Source organism: Idiotropiscis lumnitzeri, chromosome 3 (assembly GCF_059441095.1).
Source record: "Idiotropiscis lumnitzeri isolate Australia: NSW breed Sydney's pygmy pipehorse chromosome 3, RoL_Ilum_1.0, whole genome shotgun sequence".
Lineage (NCBI taxonomy): Eukaryota > Metazoa > Chordata > Actinopteri > Syngnathiformes > Syngnathidae > Idiotropiscis > Idiotropiscis lumnitzeri.
This window is the reverse complement of record NC_142393.1, coordinates 20386382-20408308: the sequence shown is the minus strand read 5'-3', so window position 1 is coordinate 20408308 and position 21927 is coordinate 20386382. Positions and strand designations below refer to the sequence as shown.

The 21927-nt window shown below is 42.5% G+C and overlaps 1 protein-coding gene across 1 annotated transcript in view; it reads right to left on the bottom strand.

Annotated features, from left to right (window-relative positions):
• ttll10 (tubulin tyrosine ligase-like family, member 10) overlaps window positions 1-21927 on the bottom strand; it is a 34873-nt gene extending 12946 nt beyond the window's left edge. Inside the window, 2 exon segments of the mRNA XM_088290114.1 lie at window positions 20288-20368; window positions 21888-21927. The gene's annotated coding sequence lies outside the window, so the exon portion shown is untranslated.

The window sequence follows — 21927 nt, the reverse complement described above, 5'->3', positions numbered from 1 at the left end:
GTCACCCTGGACGAGTCGCCAATCAATCGTAGGCCACATATTGACAATTTAGTTCATAAAAAAACAAACAAAAAAAAGGATAAAAGGTTGCTGTGATGGCTAACATGAGTCCAAAAAATACTAATTTGCCTGAAACAAAAAAAAACACTGTTTTTAGATTCTGTCACCCATGCCCATGTTTTAGTAATCTACAAAGGAAAGGTTGAGTTGAAGCAACTGGACTTGTCTTGTTTAGAGATTCAAAAATTAAATAAGTTCAAAAAAATGTTCAAGAATGAATGAAATTATGCTAACAGGCTAACTCAAATGTTTTTGTTTCTGTGCTCCCAGAGTGTGTTCCTCTCCATCCTCATGCAGCCAGTAAGGGTCGGAGCAAGAGTCTGATTCGACTGCACCAAGCGTGCACAGACCAGCTCAGGAATCCTGTACAGGCTTTCCTCCTGTCTGGAATGTCATCCAGTCGCGTGACGTTAAGGCGGGAAACGACGCATTTAAAACTGCCTTCCTCGGCTGTTTTTGAATGGGATTGTTTTTGCAAATGAAATTTAAAGAGCAAATAAACTCAGTAACACCCCTAACAAGGCTTCAAATATGCTGTCACTCGTGAAAATCCCGGAAGGTCTTGTCATTAGGTATAGAACATAATAAATAACGCTGATTAGATAAGAGAAGCAAACAATGGGTACTTTCTTTACAAATGCAACTTTATTTATAATGATACTGTAGATATAGCAACTGAACTGTGGCAAATTGATGGGAAAAGTAAATAATTACTGAATGGATGATGACGACACATCAGATCAGCGGTGGTGATCACAATATGAATGACTTATTATAATTTATTTATTTCATATTTTTGTGTATCATCCTTTATTCGAGTCTCTATTATTAATTTTGTATTACTTTTATGAAAATGGTTTCTTTTATTCCTGCCATTATGTATCAGACTGGTCAATGGTAAATTTTAATCAGAGACGGCTTTATGTGTCCTGAAATGTATTTTTGAAGCTGATTTAAAGAATGTATTTTATTTTTCCCGGCATGACGTTTTTGAGGTATTTTCAGGACTTGTTTCTCAGTTTGACCTAGAGTGTAAAAGCTTGATCAATACATATTTCAGCATGCGTTGTAATTTGTTGCTATGACATTTCAGAAAAAAAAAATTACTCCTCTTGCTGAACCTAATGCCAAAATATCTTATTACATAATATATTATTCTGATTCTGAAAACTTGATATGCTACAGAAAAGGGCAGATCTGAAATCAAATCAGGCCAAACAGAAAATCTGGCAACGATTACTTGCATCTCTGATTAAAATATTTGATAAAATCAGTTTTGTTATTTTTATGTAGAGTATTTGCTTGTGTGTATTATTAATATTTGCCATATTTTGTATCATTAACATTTTTAATTGGGTTTTATTTATTAATGTAGTTTTTTATTTTGTTATCCTAGAAGGTGACAATATAATTGTATGTCTGTATTTGTATTAACACTGAGATTATACTTTTTTTAGTTTTGTTATTTTTGGTACTGTCATTATTATTATCAACATAAAGACGTAGCCGGCAGCGGGACACAACGAGAGCCGAGCTTTTGGAGTGGCAGTTGGGGGTGGGGTGGAAGCTTTAAATAGAGGCTCTGTTCTGCGTAACCTGATCCACACCTGACTGGAGCTCAGCATTCCGCTCTCACCGACAAAAGCGTCAGCACTGTTGCAAAGGGTGCGACAACGAAGCAAGTCGATTCAGAAAATGGGGAAAAAAATCAAAAGACACAAAGTCAATTCTTATTTCATTTACTTTATTTCATTCAAATACATTTTACATAACTTGCGGTACCAGAAGATAACGCATCGGCGCACACAGTGTTCAATTATCTACTGTACATGGAGAAAAGCCAAGTTCCTGCAAGGTATTCTGTTACAGTACAGAGGGGCAGAGGACACGGACAGAATTCACCCTGATACGGCTGTCACAATAATATTCCCAAGTCTTAAAAACATTCTAAGTTGAGAAAAGTTAAACTTTGACTCGAGTCACATGGAAGAATCCTAGTGACATTCATGACTCTTCCAGTGCAAGGATCACAGTTCCAGTCAAGTTTGTGAAGGCGAACACGTCAAGACATATGAGAGCGAGAGAGCAGAAGGGAGACAGCGGAAGGCAATGCCATTTAATGGACGGCATTACCAGACAGTATTAGACACCAGTAATTACATCTAACCATGTCTGGTAAGACGCCTATCAACAGGCTGGCAGGGTGACCTCTGAGGAAGCAGCAGCAGTGCAGAAGAAACGGCCTGAAATCCTGACAAGTTCCTCTTTCTGGTGCACTTTCGCACACTAGTACCAAAAGCAATCAAATCTCCCTTCTTTCTACAGCCGTCACAAATCGGTGACGAGTGGGGTGTTTCTGGTGACTTGCGTCATGGAGCTGAGTGGGTACATAAAGGCGCAGCGCAGAGTTAAGTATGGGGGGTAATTGTCCCTCCTTAAATACACAACACAAGCTTTCTGTTCACTCCAACTCTTTTGTTTGGGGATGTTCAATTCCCAGTTTACACGTTCGCATGCCAGTTATTATAGCATGTTTAGGTTCCACGTTGGGCAGCTAAAATAACAAGAGGCTTTCACGCTCAGGTGAGCTCAGTTTCATGATGCAGCCCAGGCCAGTTGGACCAATGGCTGCCACGCGACACAAAGGCCGTCGCTGTTCATGGTAGGCAACCAGTAAAAGGAAAAAAAAAAAAGAAAGAAAAAAAACGGCCTTGCACGACCGGTGGAACAATCAACGTACTGCTATTCTTTTATGCAGGTGGGGTGGGGTTGACATAGAAGCCATGAGAAAAAAAAGGGCAGGAAGGGAAGTAAAGAAGTAGTAAAAGACTGATGCTGTCCTATCAAGCCTTTTATACAAACATTTGATTTTTTTTTTAAATGTTACTATTGTGTTACTACTATACTATTACTATTTCTAAAAAATGAGGACATGCATGTGTGTTGGATACGAGCCTACTTCCATGTTATGTCACAAAAGTAACACGCTGCTGCCGTCATGGTTGTTCTTATCAGGTTTGCACATTCATTGCATTTTTGCTACTGGCAGAATCGTATTTCATTCACCGATGACATGTCGATGGCCTGCCATTCAAAACACGGCAGACAAACGGCTTTTTCTAAATTCCACATGCGCGTTCCATCTCCCTCTGCCGTCTTGCTAACAATTACCCCGCCCCACGCCAATACTCATAAGTATATTTCAAGACGAGCGACTGCAGGTTTGTGGTCCCCCAGAAAACATCGTTACCAGACAGTGTTAGAACAACAGTAGTACAATCCAGCACTGCCGGGTAAGATGGATCCTGAGAGCCTCCTTCTCCGGCCTGCTCAACACTCGGCTGCTGCTAACACTATCAACGCTGTTAATTATCCTTTGTGCGCTTGCTGCAAGCAGATGACAATCATCATCATTACCAGGCAGTATTAGAAAAAGAGATGTAGTCCAATGCTGCCTCGTAAGATGGAGATGATCACCCATGAAGACACTCCTAAAGGCCTACAGAGGATGGACAAATAAGCGACATCAGGCATACTAGATTATATTTTTGCTTCATTCTTCATAATGTGTTTTTTTTTCTGCCAAAAGCTAGTGCCAGAGACCTGTCTAATAGGAAAGTAGTACATTGGTGCTAAGGAACGAAACATAAAAGTGACATCTTGACTGAGACAAGCTTCGTACGTTGAGGGGCTTAGTTTAGTCTGGGTTGTTCGCAGAAGAAGAGAGTCTTTAGAGCATGTAAATGTACACATACTCTTTGGTACATGTTTTTTTTTTAAATCAAATAATCTGTAAACCATTTTTTACATCTAATGTAAAATTAGGAATATTTACAGTATTAACTATTAATATTGACAGTTCTAAACTTTTTTTATGCTGTAGTTACACACCCCCTTTTTTAACTATTCTGCTACTAAAGTGAATGACCGTTAAAGGAAAATTTGAAAGGCAGCCCAGAGGCACGACACACTTCTGCTAATTCGAACAATGGACACGACAACGTGAGTGGCAAACGCAGTTAGCGAAATGCAACCACTTGTTGAGCGTTATATATCGTAGCTGTGGGACATCCACTTGGCGTGTGTTGTGCTCTCCAGCCCACACGGTCTGTCACACAACACTGGGCCACAAAAGTTGTTAATGATTGCCCAAACCTGTTCTGACTAGTCTAAAGCTATGGCACGGCACCGACGGGAGGAAGGGCTGCTTTTTCACACGATACACAGCAGTTACTAATTTCACACGAAATACAAGTGACTTAAAAGTGAGTCAAACCATTGGGCGTTGTTGCTCAATCGCACTCTCAGGTTAATTTGATTCTTACGATCATAAGTTTTATAGTTTGTTAACTGACATTAAATAACAACATAAAATATGAGGGGTTGTGTTCTTTTTTTTTTCCCACATCGCTGGACCTCTGATGATGTCGTCTTTGTGTTAGTAGAGTGATGAAAGGCTGATGGAATGCTGCTCAGCTCGACCTGAGCGGCTAGCCTGTATGCAGAAGGTCACTGAAACGGCGCACTTTTACTGAATAATGTGGCTGCTTCACAGGTGCACATGTACTGACGACACAGTTACTCTCTTAATCAAATATGTCTGTCTTAAATGACATGAAATTGAATTAAAATTGTTTTTTCCAATAAAACTGAAAAAGAAATCTCATTGAAGAAAGCTTTGCTAAAAACTATCTCCAAATTAGAAAGCATCCCCTTAATTCCAAAAAAAAAAGGTGTGCTAATGAAGCATTGGAAAATTGTCCGTCATCCCCCAAGCAAAGCAAAAGTTGAGCCCAGGCTTGAGAAGGGGGAAGGGAAAAAGAGGGAAGCAAAATGGAGAATACACCTGTAATCTTACCGTCCTGAAAGGTACCTCAAGCAAAGAATGCCACGAAACCAAAGAAAGTGTTTGGAAGGCAGGGGCTGAAAAAGAAAGAAGAAAAGTCTTGAATTTCCAGCCAGCCTGCCGCCTGAGAGCACTCACGTCTTCCTCGCGGTCAGTCAGGCCCCATGAAATGAGAAAGCCGAGCAGACCTGCTCTCCCAGACTCTATTTAGTTAATCATCAGCATTATAAACCAGTGCCGCGGGCCCTCTGAGGACGACAAGAAGGGAGAGGGAGAAAAGAAAGGGTGTGAAAAGATTAGACAAAGCTTACAGTACCTGGTCAAAGAAACGAGCCCGCCCTCACGTCCACTAAACTTCCGCTTATTGGCAAAAGTTTGCTTTTGTACAACATAGCCGGCGCGTCGCGATGGGAGTTGTACGGCTGCCCACGCTTTTTGCGTGCTGGAAGTGAGGCGTGATCAGGTAACTCTGCCCTCTCTGCTGGAATGTGACTCCACTGTGAGGTGAACAACCCGATAGGTAAACTGGCCTGGCCCTTAATCAATAGTCGTCGTCTTTGTGGCATAAACAATGGTAAGGAAACCCAAAACTTTACTTAAGTGCGGACCTTATCTAGTCCTCCCCACACGCTGGAGTAACCTAGTAACCGAGTTGTTTAAACACTGAGAGTGCCTTGCATCCCGAATGGGAAAAAGTAAAATTCTAATTGCTGTTTTAATTGTTAAAAATAAATTAATAATAAATAAATAAGAATAAATAAGAATTTATTGGCATTAGCAATTGTGGAATGTTTGTGTTCCATGAAATTTTCGTTAAAAATTTGATAAAAAAAATTGTGAAAATTGAAATAAGAGTAAATATAATATACAATATAATAATAGTAAAAATAATGTGATGGAAGCAATCATTTAAAATGGTGAAAGTGAAAGCCCCCTCCCTCCTCCTATCGGGTAAATCAAACTGCACTTTGATGGTAATAACTGAAAAAATTGAAAAGCTCAAAAATTCCACTTCATATTCAAGCCCGAACAAGGCTCAGCCTTGAAATGATTCAACTTTTGAAACATGTTAACCCCCCCCCAAAAAAAGAGGCTCCCTTGTGACCTCCAGCTTTTCAGGTGTATGAAAGAAATGAACCATCCACCAATCACAATCTTCCACCTCAGTCCACAGCCTCTGCTGTACAGTGGACGAGATCGACATTTTCCCTCCATTTTGCCGTCTGCTTGCTCGACTTGTGCGGCACCCGCCTGGATAAATCAATCTTCCGAGCACACGGGAGGAACTCCATAATATATAAGCTCTGTGGTGGAAATTCCCCACTTGAATAAGAATGACAATTCTGTTTGTCTCAAGCTCGCAACGAACCTCAGAGGCAAAGCGAACGGAGGAGCAGACATTTTACGCCTGGCACACATCCACTTCCTCTTTTAAAACCGCTAAAACTTCTAAAAACTGAGATGGAAGGCAATAAGATGACCACAGAAAAAAACTAGAGTCAGTTCAACAGGTTGGAGAGAAAAAGTTGTGTAATGAGTTAGATAATCTACTTGCGTATCGGCGCATGCTAAGGCTAAGTGTGAGTTGCAGGAAGGTTACGAGTGAAATAATTTCATACCGTCATTCGGCGGGTTGCTTCCTTGTGACGAAGGTTGTAGAATCTAAGGGAAATAGTCAGCGTCTGTCTTCATGTCCTTTGACAAGTCTGGCAGTTTGCCTTTACCTGCCCCAACTGGTCTATCCAGTTTAGGAATGAACGTTGGCTTCTATTGTTTCGTAGTCATTCTTTCTGCTTCAATGGAGCCGGAATTTGATACGCGTAATTTTCGCTTCTCGTCGAAAACACCCCTGAAGCTAACGCTTTATCCGCACACAATCGCTAACGCGTCTCCTGATCTTAGCTGACTAACAAACATCCCAAAAGTTTGAACAACAGAGTCGCTGAGCAACAAGTTCTGAGCTAGCGCAACTGGCGTCTTAAGAAACAATGAAGACAAAGAAGGGATCACATTCGTGAATTTACCGAGCCTTTCCCAGGTGTGGTCACCGAGCCAGAAAGCCAACACAAGAGGCAGCATTGTGTCGCGGCTCATGACGCCTCGCTGGCTAGTCCTCCTCTTTCGTGCTCTCGCTGAAGGACACTGACATGGCGGTTAGAAGGAGTAAGACGTCCCTCCTCTCAGGTAGATCGTAGCCCGCATGATGTCACAGGAAAAGCCAAGCCCCGGAAGAAAAGCGCATCGGTTATCTTCCTGGTGCCGAAGCGAAAGTTCGTTCTTTCCCGTTGTTCTCTTCTCCTCGCCGTTGTTCGACTGTTTAGCTCCTCAAGAAGACAGAGGCAGAATTTGTAAAGAGCTTGGTTTACATGTAGCCCGACTCCCCCTCCTCCCCTTTCCCCCCGCAGGTGTAATTTTCAGGTTGCAGCCAATCTCTTAGGCCCTTGGCGCTTACAGGTGTGTCCGATGCAGTGTCTCAGCAAATGGCAACCAAGAACAGACCCCCCTCCCCCTCTTCCCCCCTCACACCGCCGCCCTCTGACTCTCACCTCACCGGTTCGCTTACCTACCCCTCTACCCCCAGGTACCATCTTGTGTTTTTTATGATGTCAGCTCAGGCTTTGTGGGAACTACTTCCTCTGTTCTACGCAAACACGACTGGTTGACCAACAAACCGTCCACCGCATGGCCCTTCTTTTTTTCTTTACTGTAAAAGTCGGCCACAACCTGAAATACCTGCCCTTTGCTCTCATGAACTGCCTTTCTTTGCGTCCACACACCTTCTTTTATCCCAACAATAACCAAAGCGGGAAGAACAGGTGAACAAAGTGCAGGTGAGTAAAACTTGAATAAGAGACACCAGAGGTTTGAGGTCAGTTGGAGCGTTTAGAGGTGGGGGGAGCTCAGGCTAACAAAAGGATCGGGGGGGGCTCTTGGCCCCGGGGGCAAACAGAGGCCGAATCCAAAACCTGACCAGGGCTTGGCTGGATGCGGGGCAAGGCAGCCACTTTCGGTCTGGAGGTAAAATTGTCAGGATTAGTCTCTGAACAATGAGCACAATAGCAGAACCATATCCTGTTTCAGCGCGGGGTGTGGCACGGCTTGCAGCAGAACTCCGCCAACAAATGTGGAAGAAGTTGATTGCCTGTATGCAGTTAAACAAACACAACCAACACTGGCGCAAACAACAATAAAATATGCACCAATGACTCTTGACAGCAGATGTGATTCTGTGGGCTAGGTTGCCATAAAGAAATGTGACAATGAAGACTTCTTTGTACTTATTTCAAGTCGACAAGAGGCAGATTTAATGAAGGTGAAATGGACTGCAGGAAAAGTACTTGAACAAACCACTCACAAACTAGACAATTATAAGTAACCGATTAACACGTATTTCCCCGCAGCCGACTCAATCCTGTGAGGAGTCGGGCATTTTTAAAGAGGGTGGATTACTAAATTGCTGTGCTCCAAAAGGTTTTGCTTTGTTTGGGATTTCATTTGTGTTGCAAATGAGGAGAGGGGTGACGCATGGGAGACTGACCTCAACTTATTTGGCTACTGATGGTTATCTAGCCCGCCGGTCACGCAAGGCAGGATGCACGCACATCAGTCAGCAAGTCAGAAGCATCACTTGCAAATGGAACACAAACAAAAAAGGCCGCATTTGCTTGCATGAAATTGTTTGTGGAAGCTCAAATAAAACTTGGTGAGCTCTCTATCACAAGAAAAACATTTTTTAGCTTTTAAACACAACGCACCGCGCATATAGAAGTTTTAATAAGCTACTGAAGGACAGCTATTTGGTTTGTCAAATACACTTTTTGTGTTGTATTATCCCCCCCGTCTCCCTCCTGGCCTTCTGCTCAGAAACGGGCAAGATAATTACAGGGATTCACATTGTCTTTGAGGAAATTGGAGGACTTTGCCCAGGTGTGACGTTTAAAAGAGCCTTCATTACACCGATCGGCTTGCTAGTCGTCAGACAATTAGCTCGCTGTCTGCATCACAACCAGGCCAGCAACATTTGTGCAGGCAGTGTACAGAAGACGTAGGGAAGTCAATATACATTTTTATTCTGATATTTATGTTTCAGGTACGAATAACACAAAATAATGTCAAACTCAAAATAAATACAATTTGAGGTGTTCATTGGGAGTACAAAAATGATTCAAGCATGATTTCATGTAAGTGATTCGATTTTGTGATGGTTGGATTTCTTTGGGGATCAGAAGAGCACTTGAACTAATTGCTCTTCTATCGTGGGGTTGGTGGATGTCCAATTTCATCTCGAATGTTGCCCATGTACGTCTTGAATAGTTCCATTTGCTTTAAACTTATCTCTGAAGGGAGCAAGCGTACATCGTGTTGGTGAAACCCTGTGAAAATTGTCTGCCGGGGGGTTTTTGGGATTCCAGTAGCACTTCAAAAATTCCTCTTAAATTTGACATTATTTAGGGTTTTTGGCGCCTGAATGAAAAACACTCATTATTCACGACTTTTTGCAACAAACTCTTCACTAACAAGGAGCTGAAAGCTAAATTTACAAAAGATCCACGAAAAAACATTTACATTTACTTGTATTCATATTCTCATCATGCTGTTCACATTTTGACATCGTGAGATCAAACTGACAGCCAGAAATTGATCAACAGTATTCAAACAGGATGTTCTCAGAGGGAAGTGGGCATTGTTGAAGTGGGCTAATGCTGTCACAGGTGTCCATCAACAGGTTGCAAACGTGATATAGAGAGACTGGAAGCCTCACAGAATGGCATACAAGACGTCCTCAGGAATAAAAAAGAAACACACCTTGTCGTGAGATTTGCTGATAGGTAAAAGCAAGTTGCAAAAAGTGCCGAAACATTAAATGGTTGAACATGTGCATTTAATTTCATCCTACAAACAAGTACATTTTTTGGACAATTTCTGAATAACAAAAAAAGTCACTTTTGAGCTTTGAGATGCGAGCATCCTGTCTGTTCCCAGTGACAGAGAATCACCAAGGGAACAGAGTGAGCACAAGCGGTCCAGCCGACTCGGCCCTGCCCTGACTTGCCTCCTGCCACCAGCATTGTCTAATTGGCCCCTGAGGATTCAGCCTCTCTCTGTGTGTGCGCGCGCGAGTGTGTAAATGGCGCGGTCCTCTGCTATAATCTCGAGTGGGGCAGTTGCCATGGAAAAGCAGACTGAAGCATACCAATTATTGCTGCTTCCTATTCCAAAACACACCTGTTGGACTCAATGGCTGTTTTCAGGTCAAACTGAGCAAATTGATGTCAGAGACAAAGAGTAATATCCATATTCAAGATTTTTTAAATAAAATACCACATCTTAAAAGAACGAGAATTCATTGAATGGTGAATAAATTGATACGGTAGTTTGGGTCCTAAACTAAATTCCAAGACGCTGGTCACGGACCAAAAATGTTTTCTCATTTAAGCGAATGGAAAACGAGGGGTGGCTGCTCCCGCAATAGATTTATTTTGTCAAACTACACTGCTCAGCGAGATTTGTCCACAACATTTTGGTGCCGGTGACTATCACGGGAAAGAAAAATGGCACATACGTTAATTAAAGATCGTACCAGAACTCTTTGCTCATTGAATAAGTGCCCTGAATAAGCGCTGCTGTTTTGGTTAGCAGAAGTTTAAATGGCATCAATAGTTGACTCGTTCACGTCCGGTTTGAGTAATAGCGTATAATTTAAATGAATACTGGTGAGAAACACTGCCAGAGAGTTATGAATTGGACAAATTAATGAATGGCTGGCGACCAGTTCAGCTTGTAGTCCGCCTTTTGTTCAAAGACTTCTGGCTCCAACACACTCCAACGTATTGCATCATCCTAAGTGCGAGTTTTACAATGTTTGATTTCCTTATTTATCTATAGTCACAATATAAGATCTCAGTATGATGCAAGGACTCTGATTTCTTCTTGATTTTTAGATATTCATTAAAAATGATTCAACTGTATTTTCTGCAGTGGGTTACGAGTCATTGTATATTCTAAATGTTGTACTTCTATGTCATATTTCTTTTATAACAAATTTTAAATATTCCTGATTTTTCACACAATACAATCAAAGAGATTTAATTGCTTGGCATGATTCATTCAAACAGAAAAAAAAAGATGTTTTCTTGCACCTCTCCAAGCACAGACACGCACACAAACTGTCCCAAGCAGCGACTCGAGTTTCACACATTCACAAGCGAGACGCGGCAGTTTGTTAGGAAAATGTGTGTAAATACTGTCCAAAGTTCATCATTCATTGTGCCCAAATCTAAACAGCAAGCCAAGTCCCACTGCCTCTCGTGCGTATTTAGTATTGTCATGCTTTAAATGGTTTGTGTGTGTTCAGTTCAAGGCATTGTCAAGTACTCCGACCCTGCGTACCATCTCCAAACACACCTGCCCACCTGGCTCCTCAAAAGAGCGTAATTAGCTCACAGCTAAATGTGTTTACTGAAGCGCTAGCATGAGGTCCTAGTAACAATGACTTCCACAGCGGGTGCAAATATATGTTCATTTACATGGGCAAAAATTTGTGATGAGTTCCCATTATGTGAGGTTAGTCTATGCTAAAGGAAAACTCCAAACGGGCAAAGAGGCAAGGAGAAAGCTACATTTTGTCCTGAGAGCACTGTCAAGTAAACGCCGCTTATTCTTGAGTCACCATTTGCAAACTTGCCACCCTGCAACATTTTTCTGTGGAAAAAAAACGGAACTCTTTGCCACACTGATTTTTGTGCTCTTTCTTTGACGCCCTCAGGTGCAGCCGAAACAGGTTGAGGGCTTACAAGGATAAGCGGTCTAGAAAATGGTTGGATAATTTGCAGTTTATATTTGTTCGTTATGTCACCTTTTCATGATCATCCTACCAATGTTGAAATATTAGACCGCAGTCTGATAGACTTAACATGTCGTGTGCGTGTACAGTACATCCAGTGCATCATGAGGTCTGTCTACAAGGTAACAGCAGGTCCCACTAATGACACAAGATGTGTTTGTGAGATAAAGGCTCCCTGGGGGTGGGAATGGGGGGTTTCGAGTGAACACACAGCCAGGAGGTGTCCTACTGGGACCAGTTACCAAGGTTGAGCATCACCTGTTCATTACATCCTGTGTGTGCAGCAGTACAAAGACCTGAAGCTATGGCCCAATTATGTGCTTTTTCAAAACCCTATGTGTGCACTCTCATTACTGGAGTACATGCAAGCCGGGTTTATTCACAAACCTGTTGCACCATACTCATTACTGTAGTTTGCCATGCTATTTTTAACATGTGAGTGACCTCTGGCCAATATAAAGAAGTTGCAATATGTTATAATGCTATTAACATCACAATGTTCTGAAAAAAAAGGCTATTGTGCCTAATGCACACACACACACATATACACACACACCCACACAAAATTCCGTGATTAATTGCGATTCACAAAAAATTCCGTGATTAATTGCGATTAATCACATTTTTCAACTACTATTTTTTGCGAAGCTTATAACTGATATTTACTTGAATAATATCTTGGAATTGATGCAAAATCACCAAATATGAGGTATATTAAATTCAAAGACAGTTCTAATAGCTTTCTTGGATTCTTGAATACGATCTAAATGGAGACATCTTTGCAGACGTTTATTTTCAAAACATTTCTCAAAGGGATTTCTGATTTCTGATTCTGATTTCCTCTGAAGAGCAGTATGTTTAAAACTGCCCACAAGCGCCACACTCCAGCAGTGTTGGTTTGCAAGGCCCAGTGGTAACTTAGACACAATGTTTTATTCTGAGACGTGCTAAAGACAGCTAATATGGCACAATATTTGCAAAGTATGCAAATTATTTTTTAAGTAAATCAAACTGAGTTAACTCAGTTAAAATTTTTGGGATTAATCACCTGAGTTAATGCTTTACCCGAGTGCATCGCTGGCAGAGGAGCTTAACTGCTTCTTCGCTCGCTTTGACTCGCCCCAACCGTCACACCCCTGCACTTCATGCCTCAACTCCCCCCCACTCACCGTAGAGGAACACGATGTGAGGCGCGCGCTCCTGGCTGTTAACCCCAGGAAAGCTACTGGACCCGACGGAATACCAGGCAAGGTCCTCAGAGCATGTGCCCACCAACTGTCACATGTTTTCTGCAGGATCTTCAACCGCTCCCTGGCTCAAGCAGTCATCCCCTCCTGCTTGAAAACTTCCACCATTATTCCTGTCCCCAAAAAGTCACCCGCCGTCCACCTGAATGACTACCGTCCTGTTGCTCTCACACCAGTCATCATGAAGTGCTTCGAGAGGCTGGTTCTCCAGCACATCAGGGACTGCCTTCCTCCCACTCTGGACCCCTACCAGTTTGCATACCGGGCTAACAGATCCACTGAGGACGCCATCGACACTGCTCTGCATGTTGTGCTGGGCCACTTGGAACAAAAGCAGAACTATGCAAGAATGCTCTTTGTGGACTACAGCTCGGCATTCAACACGATCATCCCAGACATCCTCGTCGCCAAACTGGACATTCTCGGCCTCCCTGCCCTCACACGCATCTGGATGAAGGACTTTCTGACCAACAGACCCCAGACCGTGTTGCTCGGCCCCTACACGTCCTCCACCCGCATGCTGAGCACCGGTTCCCCTCAAGGATGCGTGCTGAGCCCTCTCCTGTACGCCCTCTACACCTACGACTGCAGCCCGGCCCACGGCAACAACACCATCGTCAAGTTTGCTGACGACACGACAGTGGTCGGTCTGATCTCGGAAGGTGACGAGACAGCCTACAGAGAGGAGGTAAAGAGACTGACAGCTTGGTGCAAGGACAACAGACTGCAACTCAACATTGCAAAAACAAAGGAGATCGTCGTCGACTTCAGGAGGAACAAGACGGTACCGCCCCCCCTCTGCATCGAAGGCGTGTGTGTGGAGAGGGTCCACACGTGCAAGTTCCTGGGAGTACAGATCTCCGATGACCTTTCTTGGACTCACAACACCACAGCAGTGGTAAAGAAGATCCATCAGCGTCTGCACTTCCTGAGAGTCCTCAGGAAATTCAACTTGAAATCCTACCACTCGTCCATCGAGAGCTTGCTGACGTACTGTGTCTCCACCTGGTACGGCGGCTGCACTGAGTCGGACAGAGTGAGGCTCCAGAGGACGGTCAAAACAGCGCAAAGGATTATTGGCTGCCCTCTCCCCTCACTGTCGGACATCTACACCGCCCGGTGCCTCAGCAGGGCTCTCAACATCGTCAAAGACAATACCCACCCAAACTCCCACCGGTTCGACCTGTTGCCCTCTGGCAGGCGCTACAGATGCATCAAATCGAGGACCGATAGACTGAGAAACAGTTTCTTTCCGAGAGCCATCTCTATTCTGAACTCTCACACACACACACGAGACCACACATACCTTGCAGAACAGCATTGTGATGTGTTTTTATATACCCTATTCAGTATTATTTTCCATTGCACTCTCTTATTTATCTAATTTATATATTTGTCTGTATTTGTTGTATTGCACTGGAGAGGGGAGCCCTCTAATCTCGTTGCACTCTTGAGTACAATGACAATAAAGGGATTTCTAATCTTCTAATCTAATATAGATATACACACACAAACTTATATAGGGAGGGAGGTTGCCGTGGCACGGCGATGTACTTCTCGGCAAGGAACTGTCAGATGCTCAGGGCATTGTGAGCCCGCAAACAAAGCAAACGGCGAAGGAACTTTTCTGACACACGTCACCGTGTTTCCTTTTACTCTCATGGAAAAAACTTTGTTCTGTACATCACAGCTAAAATATACAATATCTGAGTTCAGCAGTTTGGAAACTTGGATAATTTGAGTGTTTGCTGAGTTGTTTTTAGGGTACAATAAACTGACGCTGTTATACAAACTGCATCGATTACATTGTAGCCAATGACACGGGCGTACTTGTTTTCCTGCGATACTGTACGTCTGAACTCTGAACTATACGGTGAGAATATTCTGCTATGATTGCGTTCTAATTTCTATTGTCTTATAAAAAAGCATCTTATGTTTGCGTTTTAAACAAAACTGCACACATGACACAATTAACAAACTCTAAGACATATATGCAGTGATTGGTACCCTGGTGACCAATAACTTAAAGGCACAATTTAATTTTTATCCCCCAAATGCAGTACTATACAATACAATAAAACTTTATTTGTATAGCGCATTTCATAACATTTGCAGCAAGTGCATTGTAATGATGACATGGAGAGAATCCATCTGAATTGATACACGTCAATGGTAAATGATCAGCGGGAGAGATTTTTTTTTTCTTTTTTTTTTTGCATGATTCAGGAAGAAATCAAAGTCCATAGCAGGAACAATGTCTGAGCTTCTGTGCTTTACAAAGGTGCTTCTGTCAGAGAGCTACACATTAACACGGGCAGATGACAGACTTCTCCGAGCTTGGCCTCACTTTTTTACAATCCCACACACCCTTTTGGATTTGTCCGAGCTCAGTCAACACTGCAGTCTCCAGACGGCCGTCTGGTATAATCTAAGCCAATTGCAAGGACGCAGTTAATGTGCCGCTAGCCCACACGGGCCTATGACAGACAGGGTACCATGGATACCGGCTGTTGCTCGGCTGGTGCAAAAGGAAGTGTTGAGGGAGCAGGTAACACTTGGCATCATGGGACCGAGTGTACACACCAGGCTGGTCCGATGCTGATGGTTTATGACCAGGGCATTGCAAATAGCAGCTTGTTTGCCGAGCCTAATCTTTGATCATTGAGGAAGAGAGTTGCCGTTAAATAGGCTCTGAATCAACATCCTGGAAGTTAGCCATGCAGGAAGGTGCAGTTAAAGCAGCTCAGGTTCAGCAAACTCACTCTCGTGAGGTCCCTTTAGGGCCATTCCAGATGCAACCATCTATAAATACTGTACATCCATTTTATATCCGCACAAAGCTTGTCGGTGAGCTAGAGAATATCTTTGGGCTTTGACTTTGGCCAAGAGGCATCCTGGACTGGTTGCCAGTCAATTGCAGGGCACATAGAGACACTTTCACATTCACACCGATGGACAATTTAGAGCAGCGGTGGAAAAAAGAATTTCAATTGTTGCAAAATTGGAGTGGTCAAAGGCCATGCTAATATGCCAATTAATTAAGTTTCACATTTGTTTCATGTATTTCACATGGCATTAAATTGTTTTAATAAGTGTCTATTTGCACAGTATATGTCGTTTCTGCTTGGGGGGAAAAATGCTCATGAAAATTACTCACTGCATCAATCATTGCATCTCAACTTAATCATTCACCCCCAAAAAAAGGCCTTTAATGTGCACATTTTTTCTATATTTTAATGATTATTGACATTATGAGCATAAACTATAAGTACTCATCGGACGAATACGGATCAGGTTGCTGCATAGTACGTCAGATGACGGGATCTCTTTCAAATGCGGCTCAAACTGTCGCCACGTCACTCATGAATGCCGGAACTAGCATTGGCATTTCTAGGAGATGTCCGGCTGTTTGTCGCATCTCCATCTCTCCGTCATCTTTCTTGTCACCATTTTTCAGTCTACCACAACAAATACTTTGCTGAATTGTGAGCTGCTTGTAGTTGACCAATCGCTTGGATTTTGCAATTCTCTCGTCCTCTCTCCATAATAGTATACACAGTTCTTCTTTCAAGTAATGGCGGATCTCTACACAGTACATTTCAAATGCTTCCTGGGTTCAATATTAAGAGGGGAGGTGCCCAAGAGTCTCATCCACCCATTCTATAAAATAAATAACTTAGTTGACGAGAAAACGCGTCATCGGGACTCAACGTCATTATTCTGTGTTGACGGGTTTTCTTGTCGGTGGCAAAGAAAGAGTTAAAGGGGAAGTCAACCCAAAGGTTTTCTGGCATTAATATGTTCCATGTGCTTCCACTAGTATAAACATGGCATTCTTATTAATATTGTGATTGTGGAATATATGTTAAGCAGCAAAATCCACCAATTCTTATCCATCTGAGGGGGCAGCCATTTTGTCATTTTCTGTCGTCTGAAAATGTCATCACAGTTGCTCGGGGCTCATCTTACAATCAATCACGGCTCACCAGTTATCTGAAGCTGAGCAATGATTATTTGTTACCCAAGCCCTGAGCACCTGTGATGTCATTTTCAGTTGACAGAAAGTGGTAAAATGGCCACCCCGTCAGATGGATGAAAATGACTTTACGGCTTTATTCATATTCCACAAATGGACTATGAATCATAATACCCTGTTTAGACCAGTGCAACTATATATATTATTGTGAAGAAAAAATTGGGTTGATTTCCCCTTTAAAAGTGATATGGACAATACGGAGACTGGAAACTGGATTCTCTCATGTACATAGATGCCACCTTGTATGTCAGTCTTATGACCACATATATTTACTCTCATATACTGTACAGTAGAATGTTTTGTCATCAGAATAACAAAGGATGGATGCTAGATGGAAACACTCATGGAAGAGAGAGTACCCAGAAAGAGAACATGACGAGAACACACAAGACTACACACAGGAAGACCAAAGCAAGGATTTGAACTGTGTACCTCATAAATGTGAGACAGATGTGCTAACCACTCATAAACCATGTAGCCCCACAAGCGACTCGTATTGTACCATTCAATTCAACATAATATACCAAACATTTGCCACAAGCGAATGATGTCCATGTTCCATTTGCACAATGACTTCCTCTTCATATCTGGTTAAAGCTCAGCGTTCACCCTCGCTGACCTACCTCGTGATGAATCTTCCGCCTTTGAAAAGCACCCAAAACGGGGAGGCATCCCTTCAAACATTTTATTTCCTTTCACGTCTTTAAGTCCATTATGGACGCGCATGCAGTGAGATCTAAGATAGACTGTATTTCAATATAAGCTTTGAGGGGAAAAAAAACAAAAAAAACAGCTAAGATGTTGGCAGCTGTGATGTGTGTTGAGAGGAATGCGCCGGTGTTATCACTCGCTGAGTTATGCAAGAAGAGTTTGGTTCAAACCTTTGCCTGGTACAGCTCAGGGCCTCAGCCTCCTTACACACGCAGGTTAAACACACACTCAGAAGCAACACACACGAGAAGCCAAAGACAAGCAGGCCTTGGATCTTTCTAATTACCCTCGGTGAATGGGAGGCAATTGGACACTCCGCCGGGGTTATCGCACCACCGACACTCCCCATTCGTCTTCCGATTTGACTATTTATAGCTTTCATCTACAGTATGGACTCCAACGGAGGGCAGTAGGTGCACGGGAGGCTGAGTGAGGACAGGATGTGGTTAAGTGCAACTTTATAGCTTGAGCCAAAAGTCAAGCATTTTTATTTCAGGGCCTTTCTTAGCGTCCCAGTGAAGCTGAACTGAACTAATATCGCAACGCTTTCGACCAAATAAGAACCGGATTTTGCTGGTCTAAATCGAAACCAGACACACACTCCCTGTGACAATCCATCAAGAGGCAATCCGAGAAGTGCACTGAATGAAATCTCCATTTACAAAGACATTAATGCTCACCAATCCAACGGATCATTCTGTGGGGCCTAAAAATGAATCCAAAGAAAAAGCTCATCTGTCTGTCTAGCGAAAATAAATATGACATTATAAAATCAAAATAATGTTAATGGGGCAATTAACGCCAAAGTGAATTGTTCATCTGCTTTATACAAACATTCGTCAGCATTGAGAGGTCGAAGGCAGCATGGTAAGATCCTCGCAGCAGCCTCAGGGCCACAGCACTGAATGGAGCGAGATGAGGAAGAGTTGTATCAGGTGAACACATGAAAGTAGGAGGTCACCACTTTTAAGGCATTTTTGTCTTCAAAGGAGACAGCTGTCCAATGCACAAGGAGTTTTTTTTTTACGTTTTTGCGTGAGGAGGTGGGCAATGCAGACAGAGACGTGTGTATGTCTACAAACAGATTGTTGCATTGCTTGAATGATTCAGTGCGCGAGAAGACGCAAAAGTTGTGCCAAGAGAACTCGTGGCAGCTTCAACATGGCGCTCCTGTGTTCATTGTGTTTCGGTTTTACAGTTCTCAAAAAATGGCTGAACAGTGCCTTGGTTGTCGCGGTAAGTTTTTGTCTTTTTCTAGGTGGATTCTAGGTGGACTAAAGAATTGTACCTCAACTCACACAAGGGATGCGGTTGTATTGTGATTCGCAAAAAAAAATGAAAAAAAGATTGGAGCTAAAATATAATAATAGTCCATCGCTTAAGTGAGTACAATGACAATGATCATTATATTTGATATTTAAGACTGACTGCAATTGGCTGGTAGCCAGTTCAGGGTGTAAGCCGCCAACTGCTCAAATGCAGCTGGGATAGGCTCTGGCACGTCCGCGATTCTCGTGAGGAGAATGGGTGGATTTTTGACTTATTCAGTCTCGCAATATAGTTTGATTTTCTATTTTTTTCACATCATTCAATGCAGCTAAAGCACAAGGGTCGGCTTTGTCAGTCTAATTGAATTGAAGCAACAATTGAACAACAATCAGAGTTTTGAGGCAGTTATCCTCACAAACACCATTTGATTGTTTCTGGATGTTTGCTTTGAATTGTTTGTTTTTTTTAACAGTGAAATGTACAGGAGTTGTCACATTCTCCTACTGTATGTTTATTGTCTTGCTGGCAATGGCCGCATTGCCCCTGACGGTTAAAGCTTTCACCTTTGCCCGAGGCAACACTCTTGGTCCTATCAGAACTGAGTCACCCGTACTGCATAGTCAGTTGCTATTTGCATGAGAGGCAAATGAGAGCGCCGCAAACACAGCATCGAACGCAGGTCTTTCTGCGCCTTGTGTTTGACGTGACGAGAAAGTTATGAAGGACAGGTTGTTCTGTGAGGGGGGGGGGGCGTGAATTGTCTGGTGAGGACAAACCAAAGACCACACTCGGATTTGATTATGCAAATAACGGCAGCATGCTGCGTAGCAGCAGTGCACCGGGTGTCTTCCGTTCAATGAAATGACAAGAAAAGACCATCACATTGCCGGAGAAGAACACGTACAAGAGGCCTTTTTGATAACGCCCCTTCAACAACTGTCCCCTGGGTGTCATCAAGCTCTAATTAAGAAGCGTCCCTGCTCAAGTTTGCCCATCTGCTTGAGTGGGTTTTTGTATTCTCCAACGGGAAACCTAATGACCACTTTCTTAACAAATCCAGCAGCTTGACTACAATGAGGGCAGGACGGAGGACAACCAGGCTGCAGAGTTAAGCAGGGTGGGGTTCGCCTTGAGGGAGTCAAAACAACACCTTCCATCGCTCCCAAAGGAGCAGTGCGAGCTAGCTACGTCAAAATCAAAGCATTTTGGAACGCGATAAGCACACAGACGAGCTTCCTCGGCAGCAACAACAAAATGAGAGCATGGTGACATACCCCGAGAGTTGAGCCAAGGTTGGCTGATATTGCATCAGTGGGAATCCCATCATAGCAACCATCTGCCTGGGAGGATGATGCCTACAGGGAGGAAAAAAACAACATGATTAGATGGCACGTTTTTGCTCCAAGGCGCCCTCAGCATTATACACAGCATCTTACATGAGCCGTATTCCAAACATGGCAGACATTGGCTTTATTATGACATTAGTACAAAGCTGTAAGGGCAAAGCGATTAGAGTTCATTATTTGTATGAAAAAAAAAATATTGTAAAGCCATTTTATCTTTGATGCATGATTTCATGCACCAACACACTGGTGAGGGATGGCCCGATTAAAAAGCGCCTTTGGTTGGGATGAGGTTGGAAGGCGGAGTGATAGTAATGAAACAGCATATCGTCAAGTCAAGTCACATTTTATTTACGTAGCACTTAATCACAGATAAGTCTCAAAGGACTTCACTTGCCCGCAGTTGACAAATATTCCAATTTACATAACAGCATAAAGGACCATAATGCTTTGATTACGTCGCTGTTTTCTGTTAATGACACATCTAGTTTGGGGCATCACAGTATTCAGTCTGATTGAGGTGCTGAATGGATCGGCGTATTTGTTCCATTTTTAACTTACAAGCCAAAGCTAAAAAAGATGGAAAAGGTTTCTGATTAGTTTGGATACAAATGAGTTGGCAAGCATGTTAAATATGTACGCTAATTTTCTACTTAATTTGTACTTTTCCACCTTTTTTTTCCTTTATGTTTGTTGTCAATCAGAAAATAAAACCCGGTGAAACTAAGTTTTTTTTTCAAGGGGGGGGCTGGCAAAGAAGCTGAAGAACAGTTTATTTAATAACAATACAATATATACAATGAAAACAACATTTTTCTTCCATTTTTGATGGCCAATTAAAAATGGAAAGAACGAGTGACGGACAAATTATTTTTGACATGATGATTATTGTTTAGTTATTTTTCTTGTCTAGTCATCATATCAAATCACTTCAAAGGATGAATTGGCATAATCAATTACTCCATCAAATGTCTCCAACTTATTCAGTCATTTGTGGTTAATAGATTATTGATTAGTCACATACCGATGCACACGATATATGTATTATATCAGCATGCAAAGGAAGGTTTATGCGACAGATGCCCTTAAAAACAACATTGGACATTATTAGAATCCTTTTGGAATGTTTCTCTCATTGTGTATCCACATGTATGTTGAACCTCTTTAACTCATTCAATACCATTGACGGATAAATACGTCAAAATCCATTTTTTTTTCACTGGGCTGGTCGTGAATGAGTTAAGCTGATAGCAGAATAGCCTCAAGATGGCATGATAAGTATCGGTGGCTGGTATCGACAGCCTTCGCGAATGGTTGGTTATTTGTCTCTATGTGTCCTGAGTTTAACTGGCAACCAGTTCAGGGAGTTCAAATTCAGCTGGGATAGGCTCCAGCGCACCCTAAGAGGCTAAGCTCTTAAGAAAATTCAACCAAATGTTCAAACATCAGTCCTTGAAACTTTTTCCTGCCATGACCCTGTTAAAAGCACTATAAAAAATGGATGGATGGATATTTATGAAAACATACTTGCCTCCTCATCAAGTTTCTCGTACAAACTCCATGTGCAGATT